We start from the raw sequence: 22,392 nt of genomic DNA, 5'->3' as shown, positions 1-22,392 counted from the left end.
TTTTTAATGCATTGTTGAATACAGTTTGATAATATTTTGTTGAGGATATTTCTACCCATGTTCATCAGGGATATTGGACTGTAGTTTTTTTGTTTGCTTGTTTGTTTGTTTTGGTGGTGTCTTTATCTGGTTTTGGTATCAGGGTAATGCTGGTCTCATGAGTTTGGATGTTTTCCTCCCTTTTAACTAGTTTTTGAAATAGTTTTAGAAGAATAGCTATTAACTCTTTAAATGTTTGTGCAGCCACCTGGCCCTGGACTTTATTTTTTTGAGAGAATTTTTTTATTATTGTTTCAATGTCTTTGTTGGTTATCAGTCTATTCAAATTTTCTGTTTCTTTCTGTTTCACTTTTGGTGCATTATACCTTCTGGAAATTTATCCATTTCTTCCAGGTGGTTCAAATTTTTGGCATATCACTTTTCATAATATTCTCTTATAATTGTATTTCTGTGGTGTTGGTTGTTATTTCTTTTCTCTCATTTGTGATTTCATTTATTTGAGTCTTCTCTCTCTCTCTCTCTCTCTCTCTCTCTATTTTGGGGGTAACTCTAGCTGAATGTTTATCTATTTTATTGATTTGTTCAAAGAACCAACTATTGGTTTCATTGATTGATCATAGTGTTTTATTAGTTTCTAGATAATTTATTTCTGCTATAATCTTTATTATTTCCTTCTTTCTGCTGTCTTAGACTTTTGTTGTTCTTTTCCTAGCTCCTTCAGGTGTAAGGTTAGATTGTTTATGCTTGCATTTCCATGTACTTTTCTATTTCTTCTTTGGTTTACTGGTTGATGCATTCATGGTTTAGTAGCATGTTATTAACTCCCATGTATTTGTGGTTTTCCAGATTTTTTCTTGTGGTTGACTTCAAGTTTCATTGTATTATGGTCAGAAAATATTCATGGTATGACTTCAAACTTTTTGAATTTGTTAAGACTTACTTTGTGACTTAATATGTGATCTGTTCTGGAGAATGCCCAGTGTACAGTAAAAAAAAGTGCATATTCTTATTTTAGGATGGAATTTTGTTAATATATTTGTTAAATGTGGTGCCTGGGTGGCTCAGTCAGTTAAGCATCTGCCTTTGGTTCAGGTCATGATCTCTGGTCCTGGGACCTAGCCCCTCGTCAGGCTCCCTGCTCAACTGGGGCTCTGCTTCTCCCTCTACCCCTCTCCTCTCCCCATTCATGCCTTTACTCTCTCTTTCTTTCAAACAAATAAACAAAATATTTTTTAAAATACCTGTTAAATCCATCTCTTACAGTGTATTATTCAAACCTATTGTTTCCTTGCTGTTTTTCTAATTAGACTATCTGACCTTTGAGGTAAGGGTAATGTTAATGTTCCCCACAATTGTTGTATTATTATCAACTAATTCTTTTATGTTTGTTATTGACTTTTATGTATTTGGTTGTTTGAATGTTGGATGCGTATTTACAATTGTGATATATTCTTGTTAGATTGTCCTTTTTATTATTATATGGTGTTCTTTGGCTTTTGTTAAAGTGTTTTTATTAAAGCTTGTCCTGTTTAATATGTGTATTGTTGCTACAGCTTTCTTTTTTTAAAAATATTTTATTTATTTATATATTTGAGAGAGAGTGAGAGAGCACAAGACTTGGGTGGAGGGGGGAGGCAGAGGACTAGGCAGATTTCCCACTGAGTAGGGAGCCTGATATGGGATCACAACTTGAGCCAGAGGTAGATGCTTAATAACTGAGCCACCCAGGTGTCCACTATTCTAGCTTTCTTTTGACATTCATTCGTGTGGTAAATATTTCTCCATACTCTCATTTTCAATATGCAGGTGTTTTTAGGTCTAAAATGAGTCTTCTGCCACCTATAGATGATCTTGTCTTTTTATCCATTTTGTCACCCTTTGTCTTTTGATTGGAGCATTTACTCCTTTACTTCTAAAGTAATTATTGATAGGTATGTATTTTTTGCTACTTTGTTACTAGTTTTGTGGGGTTTTCCATAGTTTTTCTCAAATCTTTTCTCCTCTTGCCCTCTTTAATGCTTTGATAGTTTATTTACTGATATACTAGATTCCTTTCTCTTTATTCTTTGCCTATTAGTGATTTATTATTTTTTTTATTTTTTATAAACATATAATATCTTTTTATCCCCAGGGGTACAGGTCTGTGAATCGCCAGGTTTATACACTTCACAGCACTCACCATAGCACATACCCTCCCCAATGTCCATAACCCCCCTCCCCCTCTTCCAACCCCATCTACCCCCAGCAACCCCCAGTTTTTTGTGAGATTAAGAGTCACTTATTGTTTGTCTCCCTCCCAATTCCATCCTGTTTCCTTTATTCTTCTCCTATCCACCTAACCCCCCATGTTGCATCTCCACATCCTCATATCAGGGAGATGATATGATAGTTGTCTTTCTCCGATTGACTTATTTCACTAAGCATGATACCTTCTAGTTCCATCCACATTGTCGCAAATGGCAAGATTTCATTTCTTTTGATGGCTGCATAGTATTCCATTGTGTATTACCATTCAGTTGGTATATAACATCTTCTGTGTATGGAAGTTTATTATAAGTTGATGGTTGTTTATATTTGAACCCATTCTTACTTCTCTCCTCCCCACATTTTAGGTATATGGTGTCATATTTTACATCATTTTATTTTTTGAGTTCCTTAACAGATTTTTTAAAACAAAAATGTTGTTTTTTCTTGTTTGGTTTTTCCTACATTCATACTGTCATTTATATTTTTTTTTATTTTTTCACCCAAAGAGTATGCTTTTATGTTTCTTGTAGGGCTGGTTTAGTGGTCATGAATTTATTTAGTTTTTATTTGTATGTGAAATTCTTTATTTCTCCTTCTATTCTGAGTGATAGCTTTGCTGTATAAAATATTCATGGCTGCAGATTTTTCCCATTCAGCATTTTGAATATATCATGTCACTCCCTTATGGCTTGGAAAATTTCTGCCAAAAAATCCACTTATAACCTTATAAGTGTTCTCTTATATGTTATTGTCTTCTTCATCTTGCTGCCTCTAACCTTTTTCTTTATCACTATATTTTGCAAATTTAATTTTGTGTGGGTCTCCTTTTGTTGATTTTTGTTGGGGGTTCTCTGTGTCTCTGGGATCTGGACATCAGATTCCTTCACAGATTAGGGAAGCTTTCAGCTATTACTTCTTGAAGCATATTCTCTACCCCTTCTCTCTCTCTTTCCACTGGATGCCTATACTATGTATATTATTATGTATGATGGAGTCACTAAGTTCTTGAAGTCTATTCTCATTTTGTATAATTCATTTTCCTCTTTTATTCAACTTGATTCTTTTCTACTACTTTCTCTTCTATGTCATTCCTCTGTTTCTTCCAGCCTGCTATTCACTCTATCATGCATGTTTCTCATTTTATCTTTTATTGAGCCCTTTATCTCTGCTACATTATTCCTTATCTCTGTGTTAAGGTTCTACCTCATGTCTTTCACCCTTTTCTTGTATCCAGTGAGTATCTTTATGATCAGTACTTTAAATTCTCCATTTGGCATGTTACTTATATGTGTTTTCACTTAGACCTCTATCATTTGGATAAATTTCTCTGTCCATTCATTTTGTCTGAGTCTCTTAGAGGATACTTAACTATATTTGTTGTTCTTGAAGATAATGGATTTATGAAGAAGAGGGTTTGTAATGACCTGCTGTGTAGTGCTCCCTGCCATCCAGGACCTGGCACTTCTGGGAGTGTCTCAAATGTGTAATTTGTGTGTTCTTTTGATTTTTCCTGGCTGATTTATCCTTTAGGACAGTTGTATGCAGAAGCTCTTTTTGCTTGTTATGGACAGTGTTTGGACCTTGGCCTAAAGTGGTGAGTTTTAGCCGGGGGTGTTCTGGGTCTGCTTAGGATATGAGATCTGTCACTACTGCTACCAGAGCAGAGGCTGTGCCTGGAGACGTGGTGTAAGTAGGAGTTTGAGTAAGTTTGTAGGGAAATAGGCCTGCCATGGTGAGGATGAGGTAAGCAAGATGGGTTCCATTAGAGTGTCGCAGGGGGGTAGTGATTGCTGTAAATAAGTTAGGTAGTGAGTGTCAGTGCTGCACTGATTCTTATAGTTGACCCTGTGGTTATGCTGGGGGTAGGGGAGGGAAATGGCATGTGTAAGTTCCTTTGTTCTCAGAGAGGTCCCTTTGTGAATGTCGACTCTGTGGGACTTGCTCCAGTATGAACAAATAACCACCTACTGTGTGCCCCATGCACTCTTCAGATCATTCTTTCCATGTCTTCAGCTCTTGAGTCATTTCCCTGTTTTCCCTTCAGGAATTGCACAGTGCATGTGCTCTAGGATCTATTCCAGTCAATCCCACTGACCCTTAAAACTCCAGACTTTAAGCACCACTGGCTGCCAGAAGTCAGGACATTTGGCTCCTCTTGCTGTCCAAGCCAATTGCTATGGGGATTCATTTTTCCTCTGTGCTCCCGTTAGTGTAGTATGTCTCTTGTCCTTCTCTGTGATTGCAACTCCCTGCCCACCTACAGCAGCCTTAATCCTTTTCTCTCCCAAACCATGTCTGTGCACTTTCTACCTCCTTTCATGTGGCCTCTTCTGCAGCATTAGTTGTAGAATTTGTTCAGTTTAAACTGCCAGGCTTCAGTTTAATTTCTGGGGTATTTAGGATGGTTTGATAGTTATCTAGTTGTATTCGTGGGATGAGGTGAACCTTGGGTAGTCCTACTCTATTGCCATTTCCTCCTTTGCGTACAGTTTGATTTTTGATTGTTTCAAGTTCATTTGGTATACCAAATGCTTAACTGAAATTTCCTGGAGTTTCGGGACTTTAAAAATAAACAAAACAACAAATAATTATAAGAAAACCTCTCATGGAAGTTGTGCTCTGTCAGAACTGTCCTTCTCAATCAATCTTGACTCAGTCCCAGAGTGGGAAGCTTCTTTCCCAGACCAGCAGGTATGCCTGCCCACATCACATACCTGGACATGGGAATTTGGCAGGGCTTCAGTTTGAGTGAAAGTAGACTCAGCACATCTAGTTAAAACCGGCCATATTCTGTCCAAGGGCCAAAGGCTGCTCACTGCAGGCAAGAACAGTCTCTGTAGACAACTGGCCTAAAGGATAGAACAGCCAAAACACAACAGTAAAGTACATGTAGCACATAACAGAGACCCTTCCTTAAGCTGAAGCCCTGGATGCTATATAACCTGTTCTTTATAAAGCCATTACTTTCAGGAGCAGGAAACATAATGGGCTTCTCTAACCCATGGATAAAGGTAGAGACTTAGATAAAATGCCAAAATAGAGGGATTCATCCCAAATGAAGAACAAGGTAAGTTCACAGCCAGAGATTTAAGTGAAAAAGATAGAAGTAACATGCCTGATGGAGACTTGAAAGCAACAGTCATAGGGATAATACCTGGGCTTGAGAAAATGAAAGATTTCTGGGAGGCCCTTATCACAGAGATGAAAGAGTGAGAAAAATACAATAATTGAGATTTGAAACAGACTGGTTGTAAAGACCACAAGGATGGAAGAAGAATAGGAACAAATGAGTGATATAGAAAAACAAATAATGGGGGAGTCAAGATGGCGGGGAAGTAGGAGGAGGCACCGTTTCAAGCTGTACCCTAAAGTGAGCTGATTACCTACCAAAGAACTCCGACCACCCATGAAATCAGGCTGAGATCAGAATTATACACGTATGGATCTCTACAGGAGCAGAAGACGCCAGTGGCAGGTAAAGCAGACTAGGAGCGTCGGACTGATATCGGAAGATAAACAAAAGGGGGAGGGAGCCACCAGAGGTGACCGATTGGAAAGTAATACCCCAATACAAGAGTGCCCTGCATCTGGGGACCAGCATAAACTTGGAGTCTGGTTGAAAGCACTCAAAAAACAAAGAGCAAAGGATCGCAGGGGCGGAAATAGTGGGAATCTTGGCGGTTAGGGTCAGGGACCTAAGTCCTTGGACACAGGACAACCTCCCCTGGCGCTGAGCCACAGAGAGTGCAGCAGAGAAATCAGATCTCCATCCCTGAGCCACATCCTGAAACCCGCTCATCCCACACCCTCCCTTGGGAGAGGTGAACATAGGTGCTAGCCTGGAGCTCTGGCATCTGGAAAAACCAGACATTCCCAGACCGGGACAGCGGGAAAATCTCAGTGTGCGATCTCCGCTTGGAACCTCTCTGGCAGTCTGGAGCTGCCTAGACAGCCGCCGCTGCCCTGGTATTGGGTATACCCAATATCCAATGAGGATCTCCTGCATCCCCAGGGACCATGTCTCAGAAGGGACTCTGCCAGCATCTCTGCAGAGCATTCTGAGGCTTCTCTCTGAGAGGGAGGTCGGGGTGCAGTTTGCTCTCCTCTAAAACTCCAAAAACCATCAAAAGCTGTCAAGGCGAAAGAAAACAGATGAAAGAGCATAAAAACACCCAGAGAACAAAAGCCTGACAAAAACAGTTTCCTCAGATCCCACCCGCTTAAGGGGAGTGGGCGGACCTAACTCAGGGAACATCATTGTCTGAAAACCCACGTGGCAGGCCCCTCCCACAGAAGACCAACCAGGAAGGAAGAAAAAAAAAAAAAAAGACGGCAAGAGAACAACCACCACTACTTCATAAATACAACTTGTATTTTTAACTCTTTACCAATATTCTGGTTCTTTTTTTATACAAACAGATAATTTTTTAACCTATTTACCATCACACTGAGATGTCCAGTACATCAAATTCTTTAATAACCTTCTAACCTGAACCTTTGATACATACACCCGTATTTTTCTTTTGCTTTTCTATTTTTTTAATTCTTTTAAATTTAACTTAGTTTAGTCTAGTCTATTCTTTTTTAATTTTTATTTTCTACTATACATATAGAGTTAAACTTCAAGGTAATCCCCTTTCCCCAACCAATGCTACCCCTATAGGCAAACCAGTTTCTAATCCCCCTGTAACTTAGGAATGTTGAGTCCCTTAACAAATACATCAAGATACATTCAGGAAGAATCAAGATAACCTTCCTCACCCACACTGAGAATTTATAACCACTCTCCCAATTTTTCCTTCTGACAGTGTTTCTGTGAATTTGTGTTTGTCCTGATAATATATAAATCTTATATATTTCTTGGGGTTCTTTCTGATGAGGTTCTTCCCTTTTTTTGCTTATATATATATATATATATATATATATATATATAATATATATATATTATATATTATATATATATATATATATTATATATATATAATATAATATAATATATATATATATTATATATATATATACATTTTTTTCCTCTTGTCATATACTTTTATTAGTCTTTTTGTTTGTCTGTTTTTGTTGGTATACTTCATAAATCTTACCTTGTGGCCCATTTCGTCTGAGCCTTCTCTTTTATCTTCCCTTTTTTCCCTGTCTCTCTCTCTCTCTCTCTCTCTTTTTTTTTCCTTTTCTCTTTTCCTTTTTTTTTTTCTTTCTTATTCTCTATTTCTTTTTCTTTTCTTTTCTCTCTCATTTGGGTGGGGAATCCTAATTGCACAGAAACATTGCAGGGTGCACCTTGATTGCACCACAATCGATACATCCAGCTGCATCTGTTCAGTCATCTCTTACCAAAATGATAAGGAGGAGGAATACCCAACAGATGAAAAATACAGAGGATGGACCTTCTGCAACAGAGCTAATGACTATCGACCTTGACAATATGTTCGAAAAGGAATTCAGACTAACAATTATCCAGGCAATAGCTAGGTTGGAGAAAGCCATGGATGACCAAACAGAATTGATTAGGGCAGAACTGAAAGCCACCAGGGATGATGTTCACAATGTTAGGGCAGAACTGATAGCCACCAGGGATGATGTTCAAAATGCTCTCAATGAGTTCCAATCTAATCTAAATTCTCTAAAAGCTAGGGTAACTGAGACAGAAGATAGAATTAGTGATCTGGAGGACAAACAGATAGAGAGAAAGGATCAGGAGGAAGCCTGGAACAAATAGCTCAGAAGCCACGAAAACAGAATCAGGGAATAAATGATGCCATGGAATGTTCCAAGGTCAGAATTATTGGAATCCCTGAAGGGGAGGAAAAAGAAAGAAGTTTAGAAGATATAGTGGAAGAAGTTGTCTATGAAAATTTTCCCAATCTCACGAATGGAAACAACGTTCATGTACTAGAGGAAGAAAGATTTCCTCCCAAGATTTTAGATTCTCAAAAGTCCTCACGACACCTTATAGTTAAAATGAGGAATTATGTTTCAAGAGAGACCCTCTTAAAAGCAGCTAGGACAAAGAAGCTCCTTACATACAGAGGAAAGCCCATTAGAATAACGTCAGAACTGTCGACAGAGACCTGGCAAGCGAGGAAGGCTGGCAGAATATATTCAGAGTACTAAATGAGAAGAATACTCTATCCAGCAAGACTGACTTTTAGGATTTTTATTTATTTATTTGACAGAGATCACAAGTATGGAGAGAAGCAGGCAGAGAGAGAGAGGAGGAAGCAGGCTCCATGCCAAGCAGGGAGCCCAACACGGGGCTTGATCCCAGGACCCCGGAATCATGACCTGAGCGAAATGCAGAGGCTTTAACCCATTGAGCCACCCAGGCACCCCAAGACTGATTTTAAAATGGATGGAGAGATAAAGAGTTTCCAAGACTGGCAAGGCTTAAAAGACAATGTGACCACCAAGCCGACACTGCAGGAAATATTAAGGGGGGTCCTATAAAAGAGAAAAAATCCTAACAATAAAATTGAACAGAAATATAGAAACAATCTACAGAAAGAAAGACGTCAAAGGTAACACGATGTCAATAAAACCTATCTCTCAAAAATCATTCTCAGTGGGAATGGCCTAAATGCACCCATAAAACGACACAGGGTTGCAGACTGGATAAAACGACAGGACACCTCCATATCTTGTCCACAAGAAACCCATTTTGAACTTAAGGATACACCCAGACTGAAAGTGAAGGGATGGAGAAGCGTCTTTCATGCCACTGGGGCTCAGAAGAAGGCCATGGTAGCAAATCTCATATCAGATAAATTAGATTTTAAACTAAAGACTGTAGTCAGAGATACAGAAGGACACTATGTAATTCTTAAAGGGACTATCCACCAAGATGATCTAAAAATTATAAATATCTACACCCCCAATATGGGAGCACACAATTACATAAGAAAACTATTAATCAAGATAAAGAGTCATATTGATATGAATACATTGATAGTAGGAGACCTTAATACGCCTCTCTCAGAAATAGACAGATCATCGAAGCAGAAAATTAATAAAGAAATAAGAGCATTGAATGAAACATTGGACCAGATGGACCTCATAGACATATACAGAACATTCCACCCTAAAACAACAGAATACTCATTCTTCTCAAGTGCACATGGAAACTTCTTCAGAATAGACCACATATTGGGTCACAAATCAGGACTCAACTGATACCAAAAGACTGACATTATTCCCTGCATATGCTCAGATCACAATGCTTTGAAACTGGAACTCAATCACAAGGAAAAGTTCAGAAGGAACTCAAACACCTGGAAGCTAATGACCACCTTGCTTAAGAATGCTTGGATCAACCAGGAGATCAAAGATAAACTTAAAGAATTCATGGAAATCAATGAGAATGAAGACACTTTGGTCCAAAACCTATGGCATACAGCAAAAGCATTTCTAAGGGGGAAATACATAGCCATCCAAGCCTCCCTCAAAAACATTGAAAAATTCAGAATACACCAGCTGTCTCTACACCTTACAGAAATGGAGAATCAACAACAAATCAAACCAACTCCACATGCAAGAAGGGAAATAAGATTAGAGCAGAGAAAAATGAGGTAGAAACGAGAGATACAGTAGAACGTATCAATGAAACTAGAAGCTGGTTTTTTGAAAGAATCAATAAGATCGATAAACCATTGGCCAAACTAATCCAAAAGAAAAGAGAGAAAGTCCAAATTAATAAAATTATGAATGAAAAGGGAGAGATCACAACTAACACCAAGGCAATAGAAATAATCATCAGAAATTATTACCAACAGTTATATGCCAATAAGCTAAGCAACCTAGATGAAATGGATGCATTCCTGGAAAACTACAAACTCTCAATATTGAACCAGGAAGAAATTGACAACCTGAATAGACGGTATCTAGTAACGAGATTGAAGCAGTGATCAAAAACCTCCCCAAAAAGAAGAGTCCAGGACCTGATGGATTCCCTGGGGAATTCTACAAACTTTCAAAGAAGAAATAACCTCAATTCTCCTGAACCTGTTCCAAAAAATTGAAGCAGAAGGAAAACTTCCAGACTCTTTTTATGAAGCCAGCATTACCCTGATCCCCAAACCAGGCAAAGACCCTACCAAAAAGGAGAATTTCAGACCAATACCACTGATGAATATGGATGACAAGATTCTCCACAAGATCATAGCAAACAGGATCCAGCAGCACATTCAAAAGATTATCCACCATGACCAGGTGGGATTCATCCCTGGGTTGCAAGGTTGGTTCAACATTCGCAAATCAATCAATGTGATAGAACAAATCAATAAGAGAAGAGGGAAGAACCACATGGTCCTCTCCATTGATGCAGAAAAAGCATTTGACAAAATCCAGCATCCGTTCCTGATGAAAACGCTTCAAAGTATGGGGATGGAGCGAACATTCCTGAACTTCATAAAATCTATCTATGAAAGTCACACAGCAAATATCATCCTCAATGTGAAAAAGCTTGCAGCCTTCTCATTGAGATCAGGAACACGACAAGGATGCCCACTCTCACCACTCTTGTTCAACATAGTATTAGAAGTTCTGGCAACGGCAATCAAACAACAAAGAGGAATAAAAGGTATCCAAATTGGCAAGGAAGAAGTCAAACTCTCTCTCTTCGCAGATGACATGATCATTTATATGGAAAACCCCAAAGACTCCACCCCCAAACTACTAGACCCCGTACAGCCATTCAGTAACGTGGCAGGATACAAAGTCCATGTACAGAAATCAGTGGCTTTCTTATACACTAACAATGAAAATACAAAAATGGAAATTAGAGAATTGATTCTATTTACTATAGCACCAAGAACCATAAGATACCTGGGAATAATCCTAACCAAAGAGGTAATGGACCTGTACACGAGGAACTATAGAACACTCATGAAAGATATTGAAGAAGACAAAAAAAGGTGGAGGACCATTCCATGGTCTTGGAAGGAAGAATAAACATTGTTAAAATGTCTCTACTGCCTAGAGCAATCTATAGTTTTAATGCCATTCCGATCAAAATTCCACCGGTATTTTTTAAAGAGCTGGAGCAAATAATCCTAAAATTTGTATGGAATCAGAAGAGACTCCGAATTGCTAAGGAAATGTTGAAAAACAAAAACAAAACTGGTGGCATCAAGTTACCTGATTTCAAGCTTTACTACAAAGCTGTGATCACCAAGACAGCGTGGTACTGGCATAAAAACAGACACATAGACCAGTGTAACAGAGTAGAGAGGCCAGATATGGATCCTCAAATCTATGGTCCAATAATCTTCGACATAACAGGAAAAAATACACAATGGAAAACACAGTCTCTTCAATAAATGGTCCTGGGAAACCTGGACTGCGATATGTAGAAGAATGAAACTCGACCATTCTCTTAGACCGTACACAAAGATAAACTCGAAATGGATAAAAGACCTCAACGTGAGACAGGAATCTATCAGAATCCTAGAGGAGAACATAGGCAGTCACCTCTTCGATATCAGCCACAGCAACTTCTATCAAGATATGTCTCCAAGGCAAAGGAAACAAAAGCGAAAATGAACTTTTGGGACTTCATCAAGATCAAAAGCTTCTGCACAGCAAAGGAAACAGTCAACAAAACAAAAAGGCAACCCACGGAATGGGAGAAGATATTTGCAAATGACAGTACAGACAAAAGGTTGATATCCAGGATCATTAAAGAACTCCTCCAACTCAACACACACAAAACAGATAATCCTATCAAAAAATGGGCAGAAGATATGAACAGACACTTCTCTGAAGAAGACATACAAATGGCTATCAGACACATGAAAAAATGTTCATCATCACTAGCCATCAGGGAGATTCAAAGTAAAACTACATTGAGATACCAACTGACACCAGTTAGAATGGCCAAAATTAGCAATACAGGAAACAACGTGTGTTGGAGAGGATGTGGAGAAAGGGGAACCCTCTTCCACTGTTGGTGGGAATGCAAGTTAGTGTAGCCACTTTGGAGAACAGTGTGGAGATTCCCGAAGAAATTAAGAATAGAGCTTCCCTATGACTTGCAATTGCACTGCTGGGTATTTACCCCAAAGATACAGATGTAGTGAAAAGAAGGGCCATCTGTACCCCAATGTTTATTGCAGCAATGGCTACGGTCGCCAAACTGTGGAAAGAACCAAGATGACCTTCAACGGATGAATGGATAAGGAAGATGTGGTCCATATACACAATGGAGTATTATGCCTCCATCAGAAAGGATGAATACCCAACTTTTGTAGCATCATGGACGGGACCGGAAGAGATTATGCTGAGCGAAGAAGTCAAGCAGAGTGAGTCAAATATCATATGGTCTCACTTATTTGTGGAACATAACAAATAACATGGAGGACATAGGGAGATGGAGAGGAGAGTGAGTTGAGGGAAACTGGAAGGGGAGAAGATCCCTGAGAGACTATGGATTTTAAAAACAACCAGAGGGTTTTGAAGGGGCGGGGGGTGGGAGGTTGAGGAACCAGGCGGTGAGTAATAGGGAGGCCACGTACTGCATGGAGCACTGGGTGTGGTGCAAAAATAATGACTACTGTTACACTGAAAAGAAATAAATGAATAAATAAAAAAGAAAGGATGAATATCCAACTTTTGTAGCAACATGGACGGGATCTGAAGAGATTATGCTGAGCGAACTAAGTCAAGCAGAGAGAGTTAAGTATCATATGGTCTCACTTATTTGTGGAGCATAACAAAAAACTCGGAGGACATGGGGAGATTGAGAGGAGAAGGGAGTTGAGGGAAACTCGAAAGGGAGTTGAACGATGAGAGACTATGGACTCTGAAAAACAACCAGAGGGTTTTGAAGGGTTGGTGGGTAATAGGGAGGGCACGTACTGCATGGAGAACTGTGTGTGGTGCAGAAACAATGAATACTGTTACTCTGAAAAAAAATTATTAAAAAATTAAAGACTGTATGAGATTATGCTTAGCTAAATAATTCAAGCAGAGATTGTCAAATATCATGTGTTCTTACTTATTTGTGGAGCATAACAAGGAACACGGAGGACATGGCGAGATTGAGAGGAGATGGGAGTTGAGGGAAACTGGAATGGGAGATGAACCATGAGAGACTATGGACTCTGAAAAACAACTAGAGGGTTTTAAAGGGGTGGGGGGTGGGAAGTTGAGGAACCAGGTTGTGGGTAATAGGGAGGGCATGTACTGCATGGAGCACTGGGTGTGGTGCAAAAATAATGACTACTGTTACACTGAAAAGAAATAAATGAATAAATAGAAAAGGAAGGATGAATACCCAACATTTTTAGCTACATGGACTGGAGTGGAAGGAATTATGCTGAGTGAAATAAGTCAAGCAGAGAGAGTCATGTTTCATATGGTTTCACTTATTTGCGGATCATAACAAATAACATGGCGAACATTGGGAGATGGAGAGGAGAAGGAAGTTGAGGGAAATTGGAAGTGGAGGTGAATCATAAGAGACTTTGGACTCTGAAAAAGAACCTGAAGGTTTTGAAGTGGCGGGGCATGGGAGGTTGGGGGAACCAGTTGGTGGGTAATAGAGAGGGCACGTATTGCATGGAGCACTGGGTGTTGTGCAAAAACAATAAATAATGTTACACTGAAAAAAAAGTTTACAGAAAACAAAAACAAAACCGAAAAAACCTATGAAGAGGGTTAATAAGCAAAGACCCTGGTCTCCACAATCACTTTTTCTAGCATGAAGAACTTTGTTCCATTCCTACAGGAGAACCATATGGTTGGATTCAGTCTATAATATTAACTCAATTAAAAAGCTTAAGAAACTTTATTATTTAGTTTCTAATAGGTTGTTTCAAAGTGCCTAAACTGAATTGCTATTATCCTTGAAATCAGCTGTTAGTTATAAAAAAGTTTCAATTTTCTCTCCTTATACCTGCTGATGTGGACTGAATATTTATGTTCCCCTCAAAATTACATTTTGAAATCCTAACCTCTAATGTGATGGTATTAGGAGATGGGCCTCAGTTTGGTAATTAGGTCATGGATGAAATTAGGACCCTTATAAAAGAGACTCCAGAGAGCTCCCATTCCCCTTCTGTCATGCATGTACACAGCAAGAAGATGACGAATTAGAAATTAGGAAATAGGTCTTCATCAGATACTGAATCTTCCAGTACTGTGATCCTGGATTTCTCCAGAACTATGAGGAATGAATTTATTTTGTTTATGTCACCTAGTCTGTGAGAATCTGTTATCTCAGACCAAATGGAACTAAGAAAACTGCTTTAAACATTTGAGTGTCTTTTGAGGATCAACTCTTTCTTGTTATTGATAATTTGGGTATTATTAATTTTCATTGTTGGAAATACCAACTTTCTAGGAAAGGCTAATGTGACTGGTACATACAGTGTGTTGTCAGAGGCAATGATGATTCAACTTTTCCCCCTCGTCTTGATTGCTCTGGCAATCCAAACATGTTGACTCTATGATCCCTTCCTGGACTGGGTGTAAACTTTTCTGGGCATTTTCACATAAGCAGACCAGTCCTTAGATCATGTGTACTACAAGAAGATCCACCCTTCTGTAATAAATACACTGAACACTGAGTAATATTAACAAGTCTTTTGTAGGAGCATGAAATAAATTTGGCTTTCCTCTTAACTTTGCTCATTCCTCAGCCATATAGCTCCCCAAGCACTTACTCAGAAACTTTCTTCAGTAAATGTAAATGGAAATCAAGAACCAGTTTGAGATAAGGAGCTGAAAGAGCCTCACCTGTCACCTATTTAGAGAAAATGCCTTCCGGTCATAGCAAATACTCAACAGTTTTTTTGGGATCATCATATTCAGAGATATGTCTTCATCCTCATGGGATAACTTACGTTCTTAAGAAACTATGATTCATCGGTATAAACATACAAATAAGTCATTATGAGTGTGTAGAGATTAAATGAATGGGGTTTTGTGAGGGGAATTAAAGGCCAATGTAAAACAGCTATAAGATTTACCACAGAAGGGAACAAATTGGAAAAAAACAGAGGGCAGTGAATAAGGTTTATGTGACCAATAGAAATGAGTAAAATTTAAGCGCTGGTTATGTAAGTATAGAGAGGTATTGTGTTGCGGTCCTTAGGAGACTCCATATGATTGTATATGGAAACAATCGCAAATACAGATTGCTGCCTAAGACCATAGAGAAAAATGTCTTTACCACTCCCAAACATACAGAACAGGTGGGAAAGTTGACCAGCTGTTCTAAGACCAAGGGCATCAGGCAAGGTTTGTCTCCATAACTTTGCGATGGTGCCATCTTGGACAATGTTGTTTTTCTCATCACAATAGAGAATAAAATCCTATTGAAATTGTGAACCCAATGCCAGGAACCTAGTTAAGATTCTTTTAATTAAAGATATTTTATAGTTTTTTGTGACAAATAAAGTGGTTCAGTGATGTTAGCCTACACCAATCCTAATAAAACTTTACAACTGACATAACACAATATCCACTGTTAACAATAATCAGTTGTGGCTCAACAGGGAAGATAAACTAAAGTATATATTATTTGTTACCTACAAGGCCATCAAAACCAAAAATCACTCAAAAGTCTATTGGTGCATGGTATATATGGAAAACAGCACCCTGTAGAAATGTGCAGTGTTGTGACTTTTTTACAAAATAGTCTACTTAAATTAAATGTTCACCTTTCTTTTCAGGAATTCTGCTTCCAATAACCTTTCAATAGAAATGAAAATATGAATGGATAATAATGTAGCACATTATTTCTTGAATTATTATTTCTTAAATTAGTTATTTGGATTGGCAACAACCAATGTAATAAGGGCTGGATAAATTATGGTGTAATTATATCATGAAATGTTATAAAGCCACTACAAAGAATTAATGAAGACTATAATAGATGTTCAGAAGGAGCTACATAATTTTTTAGAAACAAGAATTATGGAGAAATGTATACAAGGAATGTCCTTTCTTATATAAATTAAGCAACAGTGCAAAGCTTGCTTATTTCACATTTCTTTCTTTTCTTTCTTTCTTTCATTTCAAGTATAATTAATATACAGTGTTGCATTAGTTTCAAGTGTACAATGTAATGATTCAACAAGTCTGTAAAGTTCTCAGTGCTCATCAAGATAAGTGTACCCTTAATCCTCTCTATTTCCCTCATCCCACTACTTTGTTTTCTGTATTTAAGAGTCTGTTTGATTGTTTGTTTGTTTGTCTTTTGTTTTTCTTTGTTTGCTCACTTGTTTAGCTTCTTAAATTCCACATATAAATGAAATCATATGACATATGTCAGGAATCCAGTTTTGAGTGACACATGTGGCTAAAGTGAGTTCCTGACAGGTCTTCTAATTAATTCGTTAATTAATTTTTAAGGATTTTGTTTATTTATTTGACAGAGAGAGACCATGCATGCACAGTAAGGAGAGCAATGGGGAGAGTGAGAGGAAGAATCAGGCTCCCTATTGAGCAGGGAGCCTGATGCGTGACTTGACCCCAGGGCCCTGGGGTCATGACTTGAGCCCAAGGCAGTCTCTTGGCTGACTGAACCACCCAGGCTCCCCAGGTCTTCTAATTTAAATAGGATTCTAAACCTGTTACAAAATCTTAGGCTTACTTTCCTTGTTTGTCTACACTACTGGCTACATTTAGTGTCTTTTCATAGTATAAATATGTAAGGTTGTTATTATTTGAGAACACAGTTTTTATTTTGACATTTATTTCTTCAAATGCTGTATTCTTATAGCAAATGGCACCTGTGTTACTGAGGCACAGGGCATCTAGAAGCTAGCCCCACTTGTTGTTAAGACATAAAGCTATAATTATAATAACAGACTGGTTTGGTATTGATGGAGGGATTAAAATCTCCATGGAAAAGAAAAAAAATGGTATTTGTCTTTCTCTGGCTAACATTTCACTTAGTATTATATATTCTGGGTCCATCCATGTTATTGCAAATGCCAAGGTTTCATTATTTTTTCTGCTTCAGTAATACTACATAACACACATACATACACACATACATCTCTTTATCCATTCATAAAAATAAAAAAACACAAGAAATAACAAGTGTTGGTAAACAGAAAAAGTGGTTAAAAAGGAAGATTTGTGCACTGTTGGTTGCACTGCAAATTGGTGGAGTCACTATAGAAGACAGTATGAAAGGTCATTAGAAAATTAAAAACAGAAATACCTTATGATCCTGTAATTCCACTGTTGAGAATTTACCCAAAGAAAACAAAAACACTGATTTGAAAATATATATCCACCCCTGTACTGATTGCAGTATTATTTACAACAAAGCTTGTTATATGTGTGTACATTTCCATGTTAATATATACCTATAGAGAATTTATAAGGGAAGTAACTAGATGGCTTCCATGGTTAGTAAGGAATGTAGAGCCTTGGAATATATGTAATTTCTTTTTTCTTTATTTTTTTGGAATATATGTGATTTCATGTCAGTTATATAATTGTGTGTGTGCATGCATGAATGTAAGTGCATGTGTGAGTGAATAAGGAACATTAAGGGATGATATCCTCCAGTTATCTATGGATAACAAGAACAAGGTTTTTTAAATTTCTTTTCAGCATAAAAGTATTCATTGTTTTTGCACCACACCCAGTGCTCCATGCAATACATGCCCTCCCCATTACCCACCACACGGTTCCCCAAACCTCCCACTCCCTGCCCCTTCAAAACACTCAGGTTGTTTTTCAGAGTCCAAAGTCTCTACGCTTCACCTCCCCTTCCAATTTCCCTCAACTCCTTTCTCCTCTCCATCTCCCAAAGTCCTCTTTCCACGGTTTGGTGACCATGGCCATTGCTTCAATAAACATTGGGGTACAGATGGCTCTTCTTTTCACTACATCTTTATCTTTGTGGTAAATACCCAGCAGTGCAATTGCAGAGTCATAGAGAAGATCTATTTTTTATTATTTAAATTTTATTTTATTTATTTTATTTGTTTATTTACAGCATAACAGTGTCCATTGTTTTGGCATCACACCCAGTGCTCCATGCAGTAGGTGCCCTCCCTATTACCCACCACCTGGTTCCTCAACCTCCCAACCCACCCCCCCCCCCCGCCGCCCCTTCATAACCCTCTGGTTGTTTTTCAGAGTCCATAGTCTCTCATGGTTCATCTCCCCTTCCAGTTTCCCTCAATTCCCTCTCCTCTCCATCTCCCCATGTCCTCCATGTTCTTTGTTATGCTCCACAAATAAGTGAGACCATATGATACTTGACTCTCTCTGCTTGACTTACTTCGCTCAGCATAATCTCTTCCAGTTCCGTCCATGTTGCTACAAAAGTTGGGTATTCATCCTTTCTGATGGAGGCATAATACTCCATTGTGTATATGGACCACATCTTCCTTATCCATTCATCCGTTGAAGGGCATCTTGGTTCTTTCCACAGTTTGGCGACCGTAGCCATTGCTGCAATAAACATTGGGGTACAGATGGCCCTTCTTTTCACTACATCTGTATCTTTGGGGTAAATACCCAGCAGAGCAATTGCAGGGTCATAGGGAAGCTCTATTCTTAATTTCCTCAGGAATCTCCACACTGTTCTCCAAAGTGGCTGCACTAAATTGCATTCCCACCAACAGTGGAAGAGGGTTCCCCTTTCTCCACATCCTCTGCAACACACGCTGTTTCCTGTCTTGCTAATTTTGGCCATTCTAACTGGTGAAAGGTGATATCTCAATGTGGTTTTAATTTGAATCTCCCTGATGGCTAGTGATGATGAACATTTTTTCATGTGTCTGGTAGCCATTTGTATGTCTTCATTGGAGAAGTGTCTGTTCATATCTTCTGCCCACTTTTTGATAGAATTATCTGTTTTGTGTGTGTTGAGTTTGAGAAGGTCTTTATAGATCCTGGATATCAACCTTTTGTCTGTACTGTCATTTGCAAATATCTTCTCCCATTCCGTGGGTTGCCTTTTTGTTTTGTTGACTGTTTCCCGTGCTGTGCAGAAGGTTTTGATCTTGATGAAGTCCCAAAAGTTCATTTTTGCTTTTGTTTCCTTGGCCTTTGGAGAAATATCTTGAAAGAAATTGCTGTGGCTGATATCGAAGAGATTACTGCCTATGTTCTCCTCTAGGATTCTGATAGATTCCTGTCTCACATTGAGGTCTTTTATCCATTTCGAGTTTATCTTTGTGTACGGTGTAAGAGAATGGTCGAGTTTCATTCTTCTACATATCGCTGTCCAGTTTTCCCAGCACCATTTATTGAAGAGACTGTCTTTTTTCCATTGAATATTTTTTCCTGTTTTGTCGAAGATTATTTTGACCATAGAGTTGAGGGTCCATATCTGGGCTCTCCACTCTATTCCACTGGTCTGTGTGTCTGTTTTTATGCCAGTACCATGCTGTCTTGGTGATCACAGCTTTGTAGTAAATCTTGAAATCGGGTAACCTGATGCCGCCAGTTTTGTTTTTGTTTTTCAACATTTCCTTACCAATTTGGGGTCTCTTCTGATTCCATACAAATTTTAGGATTCTTTGCTCAGCTCTTTGAAAAATATCGGTGGAATTTTGATCGGAATGGCATTAAAAGTATAGATAGCTCTAGGCAGTATAGACATTTTAACAATGTTTATTCTTCCAATCCAAGAGCATGGAACAATCTTCCATCTTTTTTTGTCTTCTTCAATATCTTTCATGAGTGTTCTGTAGTTCCTCGAGTACAGTTCCTTTACCTCTTTGGTTAGATCTTATGGTTCTTGGTGCTATAGTAAATGGAATCGATTCTCTAATTTCCCTTTCTCTATTTTCATTGTTAGTGTATAAGAAAGCCACTGATTTCTGTACATGGACTTTGTATCCTGCCACATTACTGAATTGCTGTATGAGTTCTAGTAGTTTGGGGGTGGAGTCTTTGGGGTTTCCCATATAAAGAATCATGTCATCTGCGAAGAGAGAGAGTTTGACTTCTTCACTGTCAATTTGGATACCTTTTATTTCTCTTTGTTGTCTGATTGCCGTTGCTAGGACTTCTAATACCATGTTGAACAAGAGTGGTGAGAGTGGGCATCCTGGTCGTGTTCCTGTTCTCAACGGGAAGGCTGAAAGCTTTTTCCCATTGAGGATGATATTTGCTGTGGGTCTTTCATAGATAGATTTTATGAAGTTCAGGAATGTTCCCTCAATCCGTATACTTTGAAGCGTTTGAATCAGGAACGGATGCTGGATTTTGTCAAATGCTTTTTGTGCAACAATTGAGAGGACCATGTGGTTCTTCTCTCATCACTTACTGATTTTTTTCTATCACATTGATTGATTTGCGAATGTTGAACCAAACTTGCAACCCAGGGATGAATCCCACCTGGTCATGGTGGATAATCTTTATAATGTGCTGCTGGATCCTGTTTGCTAGGATCTTGTTGAGAATCTTTGCATCCATATTCATCAGTGATATTGGTCTGAAATTCTCCTTTTTGGTAGAGTCTTTGCCTGGTTTGGGGATCAGGGTAATGCTGGCTTCATAAAAAGAGTCTGGAAGTTTTCCTTCTGCTTCAATTTTTGGAACAGCTTCAGGAGAATTGGGGTTATTTCTTCTTTGAAAGTTTGGTAAAGTTCCCCAGGGAATCCATCAGGTCCTGGGCTCTTGTTTTTTGTTTTTTTGATTATTTTTTCCATTTTATTTATTTTTTCCGTGTAACAGTATTCATTGTTTTTGCACAACACCCAGTGCTCCATGCAAAACGTGCCCTCCCCATTACCCACCACCTGTTCCCCCAACCTCCCACCCCTGACCCTTCAAAACACTCCGGGTCTTTTTCAGAGTTCATATCTCTTATGGTTTGCCTCCCCTTCCAATTTTTTTTTTATAAATATATAATGTATTTTTATCCCCAGGGTACAGGTCTGTGAATCGCCAGGTTTACACACTTCACAGCACTCACGATAGCACATACCCTCCCCAATGTCCATAGACCCTCCCCCTCTCCCAAACCCACCTCCCCACAGCAACCCCCAGTTTGATGTGTGAGATTAAGAGTCATTTATAGTTTGTCTCCCTCCCAATCCCATCTTGTTTCATTTATTCTTCTCCTATCCCCCTACCCCCCCATGTTGCTTCTCCATGTCCTCATATCAGGGAGATCATATGATAGTTGTCTTTCTCCGATTGACTTATTTCACTAAGCATGATACGCTCTAGTTCCATCCACGTCGTTGCAAATGGCAAGATTTCATTTCTTTTGATGGCTGCATAGAATTCCATTGTGTATATATACCACATCTTCTTTATCCATTCATCTGTTGATGGACATCTAGGTTCTTTCCATAGTTTGGCTATTGTAGACATTGCTGCTATAAACATTCGGGTACACGTGCCCCTTCGGATCACTATGTTCGTATCTTTAGGGTAAATACCCAGTAGTGCAATTGCTGGGTCATAGGGTAGTTCTATTTTCAACATTTTGAGGAACCTCCATGCTGTTTTCCAGAGTGGTTGCACCAGCTTGCATTCCCACCAACAGTGGAGGAAGGTTCCCCTTTCTCCACATCCTCGCCAGCATCTGTCATTTCCTGACTTGTTCATTTTAGACATTCTGACTGGTGTGAGGTGATATCTCATTGTGGTTTTGATTTGTATTTCCCTGACGCCGAGTGACGTGGAGCACTTTTTCATGTGTCTGTTGGCCATCTGGATGTCTTCTTTGCAGAAATGTCTGTTCATGTCCTCTGCCCATTTCTTGATTGGATTGTTTGTTCTTTGGGTATTGAGTTTGCTAAGTTCCTTATAGATTTTGGATACTAGCCCTTTATCTGATATGTCGTTTGCAAATATCTTCTCCCATTCTTTCAGTTGTCTTTTGGTTTTGTTAACTGTTTCCTTTGCTGTGCAAAAGCTTTTGATCTTGATGAAATCCCAATAGTTCATTTCTGTTGGGCTCTTGATTTTGGGGAGGTTTTTGAACACTGCTTCAATCTCGTTACTAGATACCGTCTATTCAGGTTGTCAATTTCTTCCTGGTTCAATATTGGGAGTTTATAGTTTTCCAGGAATGCATCCATTTCATCCAGGTTGCTTAGCTTATTGGCATATAACTGTTGGTAATAATTTCTGATGATTGTTTCTATTTCCTTGGTGTTCGTTGTGATCTCTCCCTTTTCATTCATCATTTTATTAATTTGG

The sequence above is a fragment of the Meles meles genome, unplaced genomic scaffold, assembly GCF_922984935.1.
Source record: "Meles meles unplaced genomic scaffold, mMelMel3.1 paternal haplotype, whole genome shotgun sequence".
Classification (NCBI taxonomy): domain Eukaryota; kingdom Metazoa; phylum Chordata; class Mammalia; order Carnivora; family Mustelidae; genus Meles; species Meles meles.
This window is presented reverse-complemented; position numbering follows the sequence as displayed.